Source organism: Cetorhinus maximus, chromosome 9, assembly GCF_964194155.1.
Source record: "Cetorhinus maximus chromosome 9, sCetMax3.hap1.1, whole genome shotgun sequence".
In the NCBI taxonomy this organism is placed as follows: Eukaryota; Metazoa; Chordata; class Chondrichthyes; order Lamniformes; family Cetorhinidae; genus Cetorhinus; species Cetorhinus maximus.
Genome location: NC_135887.1, coordinates 121429496 through 121446722, shown reverse-complemented (window position 1 = coordinate 121446722; position 17227 = coordinate 121429496). Strand labels below are relative to the sequence as shown.

At 43.5% G+C, this 17227-nt stretch overlaps 1 protein-coding gene across 3 annotated transcripts in view; it reads right to left on the bottom strand.

Moving 5' to 3' along the window:
- Positions 1 to 17227, bottom strand: part of shank2b (SH3 and multiple ankyrin repeat domains 2b) — a 1028817-nt gene that overhangs the window by 865028 nt on the left and 146562 nt on the right. For all 3 annotated transcript variants that reach the window (XM_078549478.1, XM_078549479.1, XM_078549480.1), the window contains exon 2: positions 11710 to 11790. The gene's annotated coding sequence lies outside the window, so the exon portion shown is untranslated. The remainder of the gene's footprint in view (positions 1 to 11709; positions 11791 to 17227) is intronic.

Below are 17227 nucleotides of genomic sequence, written 5' to 3'. Positions count from 1 at the left end.
GATGCTGGGGACCTCCGGCAGAGGCCGAGATGGATCATCCACTCGGCACTTCTGGCTGAAGATTGTTTCAAATGCTTCAGCCTTATCTTGCGCATTGATGTGCTGGGCTCCCCCATCATTGAGGATGGGGATATGTGTGGAGCCTCCCCCTCCAGTGAGTTGTTTAATTGTCCACCACCATTCACGACTGGATGTGGCAGGACTGCAGAACTTACATCTGATCCATTGGTTGTGGGATTGCTTAGCTCTGTCTATCACTTCTGCTTATGCTGTTTGGCACGCAAGTAGTCCTGTGTTATAGCTTCACCAGGTTGTCACTTCATTTTTAGGTATGCCTGATGCTGCTCCTGGCATACCCTCCTGCACTCTTTGTTTAATGAGGTTTTACGATTCTTAAAGTGAAGAGATGGGTTACCGAGGGGTTAGTAGTTTAGGGAAGTTAAAACAAAAAAAGAGCAATGTAGAAAATACTGTGCCTTTGCCTAGCAACGGGGATCAGAGAGAGACTCAGAGAGATACAGGAAGATACAAGAAAATCAGTTTTTAGTTTCAGTTAGTATATGTGTACCACAGACTGAAGCCAGTAAAGGCCTAAGACTCTCTAGCTGGAAATGATGCCAGACTGTTAAGGAACTCATATGTATCACTCTAAAGGTAAAGTAATAATGAATTTAGAATCAGTTTTCAGGGTATCCCAAGGGCAATATCAATTATGGAAGGACTTCTAGTGAATGTTCAAAAGTCTACTGGAATGGAAACCTCTTTACAACTGAACCAGCTCTAGCCCTGGTCTGGAATTAGTGGTACCTCTTCACTGGAGTGTTGGGTCTTTCAGGGTATTGCTGGGATAAAAGGGATAGCATGAGTTTGAATCATTTTTTTCTTGGTGTCTATGTTAAAATCTTTCCAACCTTTTTGTTGTCTAGTGTAATATAGTTAATGTTTTTTGTTTGATCATTTTGTTAAAAAGTTAACATAAGTACCCTCCACGGTTTAAAAAAACTTATCATCTATTAAGCTAGGTTCCATTCTGGGATCGGACTTGTCCAGTAATAGCAACAGATGGGACTATAACACTGGACCAATGATTTGTACAGCATTATGCTTTGCCTCTCAGCTCGCAATCTCCAGTCGCTTTATTCAAAACACTTGGCATTTTCCTCACTTCTTCCCAGTTACTCAGATCCCACAAGAGGCAATTCCTTAGTGGGAACATAATATGTCAGGTTCACCCAGTCAGAAAGAGACTTACTACCCTGGTTGTGAAAGCATAATAGGATATTTATGTCACAATGTGCATCACTGTCATGAACAAATTGTATTTTGGGCTCATGAGTTACCAATACCAATTTTCAATGTCAGCATCATTAATACCAGTCAAAGCAATTACATCACGCTGTTATATCAAAGTGTTTCAATGCTGATTTGAAGGTAATATTGCAGGGCTTTATGAATTTATAGTTACAAAGTTATGCTGAACTTGAAGCTGCAATTAAATGGGCCACCTATTATGTTCCTTTATTTAGCTAACTACTTCAAATATTCTGAATAACTCAATGGCAATTAAGGTGTCAGTCATGCTCAGTGGATCGTGATCATATTCAAAAGGTTATGGATTCAAGTGGCACCTCACTGACACAAAAGCTCTTCACCATCAGAGCTACCATCTTTTGAATGAGGTGTTAATTTGAAATCCCATCTGCTCTCTCAGGTAGAGGTAAAAAGATCTCAGTTGGGAAAAAAAGCAGGGAAGGTCTCTCCAGCTTGGCCAATATTTATCTCAACCAACACCACAAAAATGGCAGATTATCTGGCCATTATCACATTGACATTCGCAGGAGTCTGCTGTGTGCAAATTGGGTGCCATGTTTCCTACATAGCAACAGTGACTATATTTCAAAAAGGAACTTCACTAGCTGAAGCACTTTGGGGTGTCCTGAGGTTATGAAGCGAAACAAATACCAGTCTTGCCCTCCACAAATGCATACAAATGCATACAGCTAACCCTCTATATAACATGTGCTCTTACAGCATAGATCCTTTGCTCCCAGTAATAAAGAGTATTTCTTATTGTTTCAAAGAGCTTACTGTTCATTAAACAATCATCAATAATGCTAACTGATATTCATTGATTAAAAACTCCACTGAACTGCCATTCAACTGCAACCCAATAACATTCAGCAGCTTCAGACGGATCTTGTTGTTTTACCTCATGTTGCATCAAAAGTGCAGTGAACTCTTGTATAATCTCACAATATTCCAAAGATAGGTTTGCATTTATGAACCATTGAACCCCACCTCAGGAATATTCCAATGGATTACTTTGAAATACAACCACTGTAAGGTGGGCAAATGAACAACCATTTTGCAGCAGCAAGTTCCTGAATACAGCAATGAGATATATGCTGAGTTAATGGTATATGTTACTGTTGTTTGAGGACAGGTTATTGGGCAGCAGTTGTCTTCGAATGATGGCAAGGGATCTTTAGCAATACCTCAACAACAATAAATTATAAAGTGCCTTTAATCTAACAAAACATACCAAGGCACTTCCCAGGAGCATTATGATGCAAAATTGGATAGGAAGCCATTTAAGGGGACATTAGGGCAGATGGCCAAAAGCTTGGTCAAAGAGGTAAGTTTTAAAGAGTGTCTTAAAGGAGGAAAGAGAGGTAGAGAGATGAAAAGGTTTAGGTGGGGATTTCCAGAGTTTAGGGCCCAGGCAGCTGAAGGCATGACCAGTGGAGCAATTGAAATCAGAGACACTCAAGAGGCAGAATTAGATGAGCACAGATACCTGTGAGGGTTGTAGGGCTGGAGGAGATTACAGAGGTTAGGAGGGCAGAGGCCATGGGGGTACTTGAAAACAAGGGGCGGGATTTTCTACCTCTGGGATCATCCAATCTCACCGAAAGTCAATGGGCTTTTGGCTAGGCCGCCAAGTCTCCTGCGGTGGGTCTCACCCCAACGGGGCCGGAGAATCCCGGTCAAGGATGTGAATTTTAAAACTGAAGCTTAACAGCACCTCAACAGTTTGACACCTCTTTCCGAGGACAGCACTTCCGACAATTCGGCACTCCCTCCATACCACTCTGAAGTGTAATCATATAGGACAGGGTCAAGGCCTACAATGGCACTTAAACCCGCAACCTTCTGGATGAGGTGCGAGTGCTACCAGCAGAGTCAAGCTGACACCTGCAAGCCAAGCTATTAAACTCTGGAAGCACTCAGATTATAAAAGGAAGAGAAGATTGTACTAAACCCCACCTCCCAACTTCCCGACAGAACAAAAATTAGATGGAGGCAACTGAGGCTGTATATGAAAGGTACCTTTTCATCTTCTTAGTTGCCAATTGGCATTGACAGGGATAGGGATTGATTCTGTATTATTATCATAAACAGCACTTTCCGCAGCACAAATCTATTTCTGTTGACCGCTGAGAAAAGCATTGGGAGAGCTGTTCGCCTCCTGTAAAACCCCTTGCATGGCACCTTCTTCTCAAATCCAAATCTAAACACCTCAGCAAATTTTTCAATCGTGTTTCTCAAATGCAATTTACAGCATATCAATTTCCAGTGAATATACCCTCAGCATAATTAGTTACTTTAATAACTCGGCCACCAACAGTGAAATCCAAATGTGAAGTGCCCAGTGTGTAGTAAAATTCTGGCTATGTTATGCAAGTCAAACATCAGGACCAAAGCCAAGTAATGCTTCATTAGCTCTGTCCAATTTGAACAGCTCTCTCCAGTCCACTAGTCCCATATGTTATACAGATGTGTCCACTCAGTTCATTGCTCTCCATAAATTTAAAGAGTCCTGTTAACTACAGTTCAAAGCTGAGGACGGTAGTTCCAAGACAAACTGTGATTTGTAGTCAAATTCTGACAGTGTTAACTGCCCTTCCATTATTTTCATTAGTTCACCATCCAGAAACCCTTTGTCTCCCCTCTCTCTAATTCATCTCCTGTGGCTTTTAGACAAAGCTTTTTGACACAGATTTAGTCCTCTCTCCTTTGCTGAAAGTATTGTCTCCATTGCCGAGCCAGGGTCCCGCGGCACCAACCAAAATTCCATATGTCAACCAATCACTATGATTGTCTACATGCTTTTTGGCTTTGTTTGGTGTCACAGTCAAATCCAATTCTGTCACCACTTAATGCCTGCACATGTGCATGAGTAGAGGGTCACTGAACAACCAAAGTTCCAGAAACCTAGCATACTGCTCCTCACTATCCTAAGAGTCTTTTTTTCCACTTTTTCTTGAGATGTGAGCATCGCTCGCAAGGCCAGCATTTATTGTCCATCTCTAATCACACTTGAGGTGATGGTGGTAAGCCACCTTCTTGAACTGCTGCAGTCCACGTGATGTAGGAAGGGAGTTCCATGATTTTGACCCAGTGACATTGAAGGGATGGCGATATAGTTCCAAGTTAGGATGGTATGTGACGTAGAGGGAACTTGAAGCTGGGTGCTCCCATCAGCCTGCTGCCATTATCCTTCTAAGTGGTAGAGGTCGGGGGGTTTGGAAGGTTCTGTCAAAGGAGCCTTGGTGAATTGCTATCATGCATATTGTAAATGGTACACACTGCTGCCACTGTGCATCAGTGGTAGGGGGACTTAATGTTTTAGGTGGTAGCTGGGGTACCGATCAAGTAGATTGCTTTGTCTTGGATGGCACCAAGCTTCTTGAGTGTTATTGTTGTTGTTGTTGGGTCTTGTGGATTGTGGGTAGGCTTTGGAGAATCAGGAGGTGAGTTGCCTGCTGCAGAATTCCCAGCCTCTTACCTGCTCTTGCAGCCACCAAATTTATATGGCTCGTCCAGTTAAGTTTCCGATCCATTGTAACTCCCAGGATGTTGATGGTAAGCCCCTCAGTGCAGTTTGAGGAGTCCGCCTGAAGTCTTCCAGTCCGTATGACTGAGCTACTCACTGGTTAGACTCTCTGAACCTTCCGGGAGCCACCTTTGCAGAACTAAGCCTCATTTTTGCAAAGGATTGTTAAAATGTGATTATTCCCACTTCTTCAGTCTTGTACCCTAGGTTCAGTCAACTGAACTGGAGATACAGCTGTCCTTTGCCTTTCCCTTTCAATTAGCTTTCAGTCAACCAGCTTTCAAGCAGCTTCTTTTCCTGCAGGGTACTTACCGTTCCTTTGCTGCGCTACTCTTGACAAATTTCACAGCAGAAACAAATTGCCTCCACACTTCAATTCTGGACTGTGCAAGGCACTGTCTGGCTGTCTTCGTATTTGAGGGCATAGAGAGGGCTCTGATCTATCTCAACTGACTGAATCATGCACAATGGCAGCGATTGCATTGTGTATCTTGAAAATTCCTTGCCTGGACCAAGCTCCTGAGTTTCCCCAGTCTAAAATCCTTGTGCAAAAAGTTCCATAAGAGTCACATCCTACAAGGCCCTCTCACAACAATGTTAACTCCAACCCAGTTATTTTCCTGGAGTTCCTGAATTCAATTTGATTCAAAGTTCTGCAATGATTTGCATTTCTCCTTTCACTGGCTATCTAGTTTTCAAGCCTTATCTCAAGTTGCCGAATGGCCCAAGTAGTCACCATCTTCAGATTTCCGGAACTGATTTTGATCACCTGAGGGGATCAGAAGGGAATTTTTCCAGAGTGTTTATGCCCGTATTGTCCTTGGGTTTTTTTCTCAGTAATTTTGTGCCTCTCCGAAGAGACGATGTGGCTGTCATCTGGGTCATGATACTCTGGCCATCAGAAGCCAGGCAGGCTTGATAGTCTAGCTAGACTTTTCCCAGTCGGTCAATTTTAAATCTCTGTATATTCCGTCAGTGGGGTGACCAGCAAACAAAGCCTTTTTTCAGGTTCAGTTGGCTCCAAAATAAGACAATGGAAATGGGAAGAATGGCAATGACATTGGAAATGGTAATGGAAGATTGACCACAAACTGTACCTCCTTGATGGATCCAGTAGTTTGCTAGCTCAACGAAAAGGGGCTGGAGATGTCAGAAGCTGCTGGGTGAGCCACCAAAGTGTGTCATGGGAGAATTCTTCACAGATAATCCTGCCACGTAACACCTTAATGGGTTCTGATGAAAGGTCACAGACCTGAAATGTTAGCTCTGCTTTTCTCTCCACAGATGCTGCTGCCAGATTCCAGCATTTTCTGTTTTTATTACCCTGATTTAAATGGGTAAAGTGGTTAAAGTTGGCCAAACAGCAAGGAGATTACCAGTTGGTTTTACCTGGTTAAAATCCAGCAATACCTCTTGACTGGAGATACCTTAGCATTGCAGCAAGAACTTTGTGCACTTAGGCAGCAGGGGCAATGTTGGGTAAAGCGTAATTCTGCCTTTGTGGATTCGTCAGTAATATCTTTTATAAACTCTAAGCACCGTGATGTCAGACAGCCAATTGACCAAATTTAATTTCTCCCACTAGCCTTGTTACTTAACTATTCTGACCTCTGCGTAAGATTCCCTCAATGTGTCAGTGGTGCTTCAGCTGGTAGCACTCTCGGCGTTGAGTCAGGAGTTTGTCAGTTCAAGTCCTATCCCAGGTACTTGAGCACAAAATCTAGGCCGAAACTCCAACGCAGTAGTGAGGAAGGGCTACGCTGCCAGAGGTGCTGTCTTTTGGAAGAGGCATTGAACTGAGGCCTGTCTGCCCTCTCAGGAAGACATAACAGATCCCAAGGTACTACTTGAAGAAGCACAGGGGAGTTATCCTTAGTGTCCTGACAAATATATATCCTTTAACCAACATCATCAAAAAAAGATATCCGGTCATTATCAAGTTGCTCTTTATGGGATCTTGCTGCGCATTGCGAGAGTGCTTATACTGCAAAAATTCTTCATTGGCTGAAAAGCACTTGCAAAGGTCATGAAAGGTGCTGTACAAATGCAAGCCTTTCTTTATCAAAGGAATCGCTTGCAAAATGTATTGATTGATCAACAGTTTGACAAAGATTGCAATGTCCACATATTTTTATTCTACAAACTTGTGTGAATCATCTGATCAATAGGAAATTAGTGAAATCTGCGCCTCTTATGTTAGATGGGTTCTTTTGTGCTCTGTATAATTACCTCCTTGTGCATGACTGTGTCCTTGAAATTACGAATATCATTGCCATTTTAAGGTGGAGAATTGATCAGCTTCTCAGCACCTTATTCCCTGCGTGAAAAACTGCACAAAGCTGTGACAAGCTGCATCAAATTACACTTTCTGCTTTGCAGCACTCAGGCTTGTTCGTCACTTGCATTATGCAAATAAAAGCTGGGCCAACTAATTTTTGTAATTGATTATTCCATCTATGCTGAAACAATTATGCGTTGATACAACCATACTGAAGTATCACATAAATTGTACAGTCTCTTAATTAGCATGGAATTTTGAATCATTATTAATTAATGTGTTGACTGAGGGAGAGTAATCAGCTGGATGATATAGTTTCGGTTCCATCTTAATTCAGCTATGCCTGTCAAATCCAAGCAGAGCCCAACTCAAGATAAGTGGAAGTTCAGGCTCGGAATGCTCCCACTGCTGCTTCTGTTGCTTCTCACCTCCCTCCAGCTACTCCTCAGTCCAGCTCTCTCATCTGCACTGACCCAATAGGACTGACCTACCACAGTTTTTTTTTAAAATTCATTCATGGGATTTGGGTATCGCTGGCTAGGTCAGCATTTATTGACCATCCCTAATTCCCCTTAAGGTGATGGTGAGCTGCCTTCTTGAACCACTACAGTCCACGTGGTGTAGATACACTCACAGTGCTGTTAGAGAGGGAGTTCCAGGACTTTGACCCAGTGACAGTGAAGGAACACTGATATATTTCCAAGTCAGGAGGGTGTGTGGCTTGGAGGGGAACTTCCAGGTGCTGGTGTTCCCATGTGTCTGCTGCCCTTGTCCTTCTTGATGGTAGCAGTCGTGGGATCGGAAGGTGCTGTCTAAGGAACTTTGGTGAATTCCTGCAGTGCATCTTGTAGATGTTACACACTGCTGCCACTGTGCATTGGTAGTAAATGTTTGTGGATGGGGTGCCAAACAAGCAGGCTGCTTTGTCCTGGATGGTGTCAAGCTTCTTGAATGTTGTTGGAGCTGCACTCATCCAGATAAGTGGGCCATCACACTCCTGACTTATGCCTTGTAGATGGGTGGACAGGCTTTTGGGAATCGGGAGGTGAGTTACTCACCACAGGATTCCTAGCCTCTGACCTGTTCTTGTGGCTACAGTATTTATATGGCAAGTCCAGTTCAGTTCCTGGTCAATGGTAACCCCCAGGATGTTGATAGTGGGGGATTCAGCGATGGTAATGCCATTGAATGTCAAGGGGCAATGGTTAGATTCTCTTTTGATGGGGATGGTCATTGCCTGGCATTTGTGTGGCACGAATATTACTTTCCACTTGTCAGCCCAAGCCTGGATATTGTTCGGGTCTTGCTGCATTTGGACATGGGCGCTTCAGTATCTGAGGAGTTACGAATGGTGCTGAACATTGTGCAATCATCAGCAAACATCCCCACTTCTGACCATGATGGAAGGAAGGTCACTGATGAAGCTGAGGATGGTTGGGCCTAGGACACTACCCTTGTACCGTTGTTTAGTCTCCACTGCTATTGATCCATTAGTTTCACTTACACCGGTCCTTGCTCTCTGCTACTTTGCTGGATGCACTGGTACACATGACTAACACCAAGGCCATTGTTCACCCCTTCTGGCCCCCAGGATCAATATCCACTGGCTCAGGGCCCTCCACTAGAAAGCCTTCAGTGTCTACTAATACTCTGCTCCTCAAACAGCTGTCGCATTCACTCCCTCTCCACCACTGTCTCCAAAACCTTCTTCAAAAAGCTCACCCTAAACGCCTCTAACCATACAACTCACCAGCGTCTCCAATCTCCCTTTCCTCTGCAAAATCCTTGAACGGTTCTTCACCTTCCAAATCTGCATCCGCCTTTCCTGAGACTCTGAATCTCTGTGATAACATCCCTGTTTCACCACAGTATTGGAACGGAACTAATCAAAATCATAACTGACATTCTGTGTGACTGAGAGTACACTGCACTAACCCCCTTCATCTTTCTCTGTCTCCATAGGCAATGACATGATTGATTGCACCATCCTCGTCCAACGTCTCACTGCCATTAACCAGCTCAGTGAGATTACCTTTATTTGGTTCCAGCTCTTGCCTGTCCAAATGTGCCTACAATGACCCTGACAATGCCTTTGTTATCTACAGACTTGACTATTCCTAAACTCTCCTTGCCAGACCCCCTAACCTGCACCCTCCAGCAATTTCAGATGATCCAAACTTCTGCTGCTGGTATCCTATGTCAGTGGAATTCACAAGCCTCATCGTGAAGAAGACACTGAGGCTAGGATGCTTTGGTGGAGACGGTTTATAGCTCGCCACAGAGCTTACTTCTCCACTCTAACACCAGACACCCAGTGTTGGCTGACCCTTCTTTATATACACATCTGAGTATAATTAACTAATTAATATCCAACATTGGTGCACCTTATTACCTTAAACTACTGGGTGTTTAACATCTATCAGCGGAACCTGTTAGATACTAACATATTATTCCATTCAACTTCATTACAGCTCGCGAAATACATCGTTTCCCAGTTCCCAATGCCTCAAATTTAAAATTCTTATCTTCCTCTTTAAATCTCACCAAGGCTTCACTCTTACCACCCACCCCCATCCTCCATGATATCCTCCTAAGTCCCTCTAAGAGCTCTGTCCTCTACTGACTCTGGTCTCTTATGCACTGCCACAGACACCAGCACCTGAGCTGTCTTGTGCCTAAACTTTGGAACCGCTTCCATAAATCTTTCCACTTGGGACGATACAGCACAGAAGGCGGCCATTGGAGCCATCATTCAGGTGCTGGCTCTTTAGTAGTACTATCCCATTTGTCCTACTCCACTTTCTCTTTCTCCAAATTAATGCTTTTCAAGTATTGATCCAATTCCCTTTTGAAAGTTATGGATGGATCTCCTTCCATCACCCTTTCAGCCAGTCGATTTCCAAAACATAACGACTTGCTGCCTTTAATTTGTTTTTCCCCATTTTGGCTCTGGTTGTTTTGCCAGTCACTTTATATTTGTGATCCCTTCTGTTCTGACTCTTCTGCCACTGGAAAGAGTTGCTCCTTATTTACTCTATCAAAACCCCAAGATTTTGAACACCTCTATCTAAATCTCCTTTTAACTTTCTCTGTGCTAAGGAGAACAACCCCGATTTCTCTAGCCTCTCCACATATCCGAAGTTCTTCATTCCTGGTCATTTCTAGAAATGTTCCATCTGCATCTCCTCTTGTAAGGCCCTCCTTCCACCAGCTTTAGTCACCCCTAATCTCTTGGCCTGGTGTCCATGTTCTCTCTGCTTCTGCATTAGTGAAGTGCACGAGCATTTATGTCTATTTTAAAGAAGCCTGCATAAATGAAAGTTGTTGCATTTCAACTATTGCTAAATGACAATGCGAAAATTTAACTCAATATCAAATTACCTTCCTGAAGCATGTTACAAAACGTGATGTTCTAGTTCGCACAGTCAAGTGACAGTTGGGGCAAAAGAGCAGTTCAGACCTTTAATCTTTACTTAACCCTAATGCTGCAATCACACTGAACAACATTCATTTTATCTCAGTTAAGTTGCTTTGTGGAGTATGAGATTGACACAACTTAGCTTTGAGTCGAGATCAGGAATATGAGTCAGGGAAAACAGAACTGTACTTCTATTCACCAGGGCAGTTTTGTACACATAGTTCACCAAATGTCAAGTGTTGCAGACATTATATTAAAATCAGAAAGCTCGAATTCCAGTGAGACTGTTGAGTTTATAATTACCATTTTTGCAATGTAGTGATCTCATGTTTTCGAGAAAAAAAAAGCGATATAAACACTTCAATTAGACAACATGATTCATACAGGTACATTAAACATTTAACATTTACCTCTCTACATTCAAATACAAATGTGCATCTACTAGCAGATCCCCTATGATGTTGCTCGCAGAGAATGAGCTTGAACCGGTTGTCTGTGGAGGACAGCGTGGGCTTGGGTTGAGTGCCCGATGCCATGCTCCACTGGAGTCAGCTGGGGTAAATATCAGGCATCCTGGCTCTTCCGGTTCCCCTCTGGAGGCATTGGCCAGTTTTGTGGGCAGTGACAGCGTCGGCTGTGATGTTTTTAAAACTAGCAGGAGATTGTGGAAACTCAGTCAGAAATTGAACACGGGTTGTGCTTAAAATGCAGTGTTCCTTTGTGCAGTTGAGCCAATATTGGGTAAATAATGCTAAAGGAACCAATGCAATTGAGTATGAACCACATATATTTTATTTTACAGAATAGCCAACTCTTAATTCAAGTTGCTCCATTATTCAAACTTTCTGACAATTTTTAGCCTTTCTTTAACCGCTTTTCTATGGTATATACGTTGCTTGCTTCAAATTCTTGGATAATTCACTTTTCTTTAGTCCAAAGCACGCCTGAATTATTTGCAGACTGCATGTATTTTCAAAGTGCTTCAAATTTAATTGAAGCTTTTCATATTGTTGAGATAAAGAAAACTTAAAATGTAATATAAGGCAGCAAAAAAAAATACTACTGACTTGATAATGGAAGTAAACTCAAAGGGAAAATAACTGTTAAATCAATAATGAGATCAGATAGAAACTCCACACCAAAAAAAAGTGCAATGTCATAAATAAAATAACTTACCGAAAGCTGATGTGGACTTTAGATGGCAGTGTTTAGGTTGTTAACCCAAGAGTATTGTTTCAGCAGCCACAAGATGTACTTCTGCAAAGAGAATTTAAAAAAATATATTAAATCAACAAAACTGGGCTATCAATTCAAAGTGGCTATTTTAATCTTTTATGGGTGAGGCCACATTTAGAATACTGCCTCTTTGTATTATCTTCAAAATGACATTGATACATCAATAAGATATGCCAGAGGGAAGAGCTTGTGATGATCCCAGACTCAAATCACCCAGTTAGAAAAGATAGAAAAATGCACAGCAATTGCCATTTTAAGTGGGTCCTGGAGTCAGGTCACATAGTGTGGGGCCAGGTATCAGCAGCAAGGAGAAGTGTTGAGGGGGGTGGTGGCGGAGGTGGGGGTGGGGGTGGTAGGTGCAGCAGTGAACAGTTCCTTTAAGGGGGGCTCAGGAGCAATCAGGCTCTTTCCACCTCAACATTCAGATAAGTTACTTACACTATTGGCTGGATCTATTGGCCAAATTCAATCCCACAGGACCATCTGTGGAGCTGTGACTGCTGCCCTTCAGTGCTGCCATCTAGAGGCCAGCTTACCAATTTGCTGTGACCCCTCCTACCAGTCTCTTTAGGCACATTTATCAGATGGGGGCCTCAGCTTAATGGCTCATTTGAAATAGATGGGTAAATAATAGCTAAGGAACAGGGAGGATCATGAATTTACTGCTCTTCTGGAAAGAGTGTCCTGCAGCCAGCATCGCAGTGAAGCAGTCTGGGAAGAGTGTCCTGCAATCAGCATCGCGGTGAAGCAGTCTGGGGAGAGTGTCCTGCAGTCAGCATCGCGGTGAAACAGTTTGGGAAGAGTGTCCTGCAGTCAGCATCGTGGTGAAGCAGTCTGGGGAGAGTGTCCTGCAGTCAGCATCACGCTGAAGCAGTCTGGGAAGAGTGTCCTGCAGTCAGTTCTTATTGAAAATAACAAGAGTGACATCACAAGAGAGCGGCGGAGAGATCAGAACCAGCGGCAGTGCGGGGAAGCTTCAAAATGTGACGTCAGCACAAAGGTGAGAGCTGATTGGTGAGTAGTGGGTAAGTGCTTTTCTCCAGTTTTTATCTCCAGTTTAAAATAGATTAAGCTAAGGAAAGGTAAGGGTTCTTGTTTTTATTTAAAGTACATAAATAATTTAACTTTTTTTTACTGTATTTAACTTAAAGTAGGGGATTTTTTTTCAACTAGAGGCAGGGCAGCTCAGTCCCGTGTTATGTACCTCCTGCAACATGTGGGAAGTCCCAGACACTCCTTGCCCTCTGACCGACCATGTGTGCAGGAAGTGCCACCAGCTGCAACTACTTGAGCTCCGAGTTTCAGAGCTTGATGCTGAGGTGCATCCGTGAGGCTAAGAGTTTTGTGGATAGCATGTTTTTAGACATGGTCACCCCACAGCTTACGGAAGTTCAGACAGAGGGGATGGGTGACCATCAGTCAGAAGAAAGGTGTCAGGCAGGTAATCAGGAAATCCCCAGGATGCATCTCACTCAAGAACTGTTTTTCTGTGTTGGAAAACGGTGAGAGTGACGGTTCCTCTGGGGAGTGCAGCCACGCTCATGGCACTGTGAGTGGGTCAGCTGCACAGGGGGGGAGGAAAAAGAGGGGAAGAGCAATAGTGGTAGGAGACTCAATAGTAAGGGGAACAGACAGGTGTTTCTGCAGCTGTAGATGTGACTCCAGGATGGTATGTTGCCTCCCTGGTGCCAGGGTCAAGGATGTCACTGAACGGCTGCAGGGCATTCTAAAGGGGGAGGGCAAACAGACAGAGATCATGGTACACACTGGTACCAACAGCATAGGTAGAAAGAGGGATGAGGTCCTGCAAGCAGAATTTAGGGAGCTAGGAAATAAATTATAAAACAGGACCTCAAAGGTAGTAATCTCTCGATTACTTTTGGTGCCACGCGCTAGTGAGTATAGAAATAGCAGGTTAGTCCAGATGAATGTGTGGCTGGAGAGATGGTGCAGGAGGGAGGGCTTTAGATTTCTTGGACATTGGTACCATTTCTGGGGTAGTGGGACATGTACAAGGTGGACAGGTTGCACCTGAACCGGAGTGGGACCAACATCCTTGCGGGGAGGTTTGCAAGTGCTGTTGGGGAAGGTTTAAACTAACTTGACAGGGGGAGGGGATCCTGAGAGGAGTTTCAGCAGGAGGAGATGCACAGCCAAAATTAGAAGAGAGAGCAAGTGAGTCTGGAAGGCATAGAAATTATAGGCCAGTTAAGGCACAAGGGAGTTTGGCAAGGTTGGATGGTATTTATTTTAATGCAAGGAGCCTGAGGAATAAGACAGATGAGTTGAGGGCACAAATTAACACAAGGAAGTATGATGTCATTGCTGTCACAGAGACATGGTTGAAAGAGGGGCAGGATTGGCAGCTCAATATTCCAGGATATAGGGTCTTTAGGTGAGACAGGGAAGGAGGTAAAAGAGGAGGGGGTATCACAATATTGATCAAGAAATCAATTATAGCAGTAAGGAGGGATGGTATCTTAGAAGGCTCCTCAAATGAAGCCATATGGGTAGGACTGAAAAACAAAAAAGGAGCAATCACATTGCTGGAAGTGTACTATAGGCCCCCAAACAGTCAGAGAGAAAAAGAAGAGCAGATATGTAGGCAAATTTCAGAGAAGAGTAAAAATAATAGAGTAGTAATAGTGGGGGATTTCAACTTCCCCAACATTAACTGGGCTAGTCATGTTGTGATAGGTTTAGAGGAAGCGGAATTCTTAAAATGCACCCAGGAGAGCTTTTTAAGCCAGTACGTAAAAGGTCCTACAAGAGAGGGGGTGGTCCTGGACTTAATTGTAGGGAATGAAGCTGGGCAAGTGGTAGAGGTATCAGTGGGGGAGCATTTTGCAGATAGTGATCATAACTCCGTTAGGTTCAAGGTTGTTATGGAAAAGGACAAGGATGGGCCAGAAATCAGAGTTCTAAATTGGGGGAAGGCCGATTTTAATAAGATCAGATACGATTTGGCCAGAGTGGACTGGGAGCAGCTACTTTTAGGTAAATCTGCGTCAGAGCAGTGGGACTCATTCAAGAAGGAAATAGGGAGAGTACAGGGCCAACATAAAGATAAAGGGTGGGACCAAATCCAGGGAACCCTGGATATCGAGGGATATACAGGATTGGATAAATAGAAAAAGGGAGGCTTAGGCAGATACCAAGGGCTCAAAACAGCAGAAGCCCTAGAGAAGTATAGAATGTGTAGAGGGGAACTTAAAAAGGAAATTAGGGGAGCAAAAAGGGGGCATGAAAAAACATTGGCAGGTAAAATAAAGGAAAATCCAAAGTTATTTAAAAGTATATTAAGAATAAGAGGATAAATAGGGAAAGTGTGGAGCACATTAAGGACGTTGTAGTAATTTGCGTGGGGCACCAGAAGACGTAGGTAGGGTTCTAAATGAATACTTTGTGTTGGTGTTCACAAGTGAGAGGGACGATATGGGTATGGAAATCAGGCAGAAGGACTGTGATATAATTGAAGAAAGTAACATAGAAAGCGAGGAGGTTCTAAGTGATCTGGCAGGCTTAAAAGTAGTTAAATCTCCAGGCCCGGGTGAAATGAATCCCAGGCTGTTGAGTGAGGCAAGGGAGGAGATAGCAGGGGCACCGGCAATAATTTTCAATATCTCTCTGGCCACAGGAGAGGTGCCAGAGGACAGGAGGACAGCCAATGTGGTACCGTTATTCAAGAAGGGAGGAAGGGATAAACCAGGGAACTACAGGCCAGTCAGTCTAACCTCAGCGGAGGAGAAACTATTGGAAGCAATTCTGAGGGACAGAATTTATCTACTCTTGGAGAGGCAGGGATTAATCAAGGACAGTCAGCGTGGTTTTGTTAAGGGGGGTCAATGTCTGACCAATTTGATTGAATTTTTCAAAGAGGTGACCAGATGTGTAGATGAGGGCAATACATTTGATATAGTCTACCTGGACTTCAGCAAGGCTTTTGATATGGTCCCACATGGGAGACTGATAATGAAGGTAAGAGCCCATGGAATCCAAGGCAATTTGGCAAATTGGATCCAGAATTGGCTGAGTGGTAGGAAGCAGAGGGTGATGGTCGAGGGGTGTTTTTGTGACTGCATGCCTGTGTCCAGGGGGGTTCCACAGGGATCGGTGTTGGGCCCCTTGTTGTTTGTGGTATATATAAACCATTTAGACTTGAATGTAGGAGGGTTGATCAGTAAGCTCGTGGATGATCTGAAAATTGGTGGGGTGGTAAATAGTGAGGAGGGTAGCCTTAGATTACAGGAAGATATAGACGGGCTGGTCAGATGGGCTGATCAGTGGCAAATGGAATTTAATCTATATAAATTTGAGGTGATGCACTTGAGCAGGACAAACAAGGCACGGGAATACACGATGAATGGTAGGAACCTGGGAAGTACCGAGGATCAGGGGGACCTTGGTGTGCATGTCCACTGGTCCCTTATGTTGCAGGACATTTAGATAAGGTGGTTAAGAAGGCATATGGGACATTTGCCTTTATTAGCCGAGGCATAGAATATAAGAGCAGGGAGGTTATGCTGGAACTGTATAAAATGCTGGTTAGGCCACAGCTAGAGCATTGCGTGCAGTTCTGGAATCTGCATTATAGGAAGGATGTGATTGCACTAGAGAGAGTGCAGAGGAGATTTGCCAGGATGTTGCCTGGGCTGGAGAGTTTTAGTTATGAGGAGAGATTGGATAAACTGGGTTTATTTTCCCTGGAGCAAAGGAGATTGAGGGGGGGACATGATTGTGGTGTATAAAATTACGAGAGGCATAGATAGGTTAGATAGGAAGGAACTTTTCCCCTTGGTGGAGGGATCAATAACCAGGGGGCACAGATTTAAGGTAAGGGGCAGGAGGTTTGGAGGGGATGTGAGGAAGAATTTTTTTCACCCAGAAGGTGGTGGGAATCTGGAACTCAATGCTTGAAAGGGCAGTAGAGGCAGAAACCTTCATAACATTTAAGAAGTATTTGGATGTGCACTTGTGATGCCATGGCATACAAGGCTATAGGCCTAGTGCTGGAAAATGGGATTAGAATAGTTAGGTACTTGTCTGATTGGTGCAGACTTGATGGGCTTAAAGGCCTTTTTCTGTGCTGTCGACCTCAATGCCTCTATGATTCTATGACACCTGAAAGGGATGATAGGACCTTGGTTCAATGTCTCATCCAAAAGACAGTACCTTCAACACTGCAGTGTTCTCTCAATACTGCTTAGGAGCATCAGCCTATATGTTCTATGCTCCAGTCTTTAGTATGGCACTTGACAAAGTACTAGTAAAACATTAATAAAATATTAGTATGGAAATTAAACTAACTCTAGAAATTTGAATAGCATTATTACTATCGTGTTGGATAATCTCTCAGCATTATGATATATGGGCATCAATTGCAACAAACCTGCCAGACTCTGAGAACATAAACATATTTCCTGGAGTTACCTGAGCTCAAAGATTGAACAACTTAGCT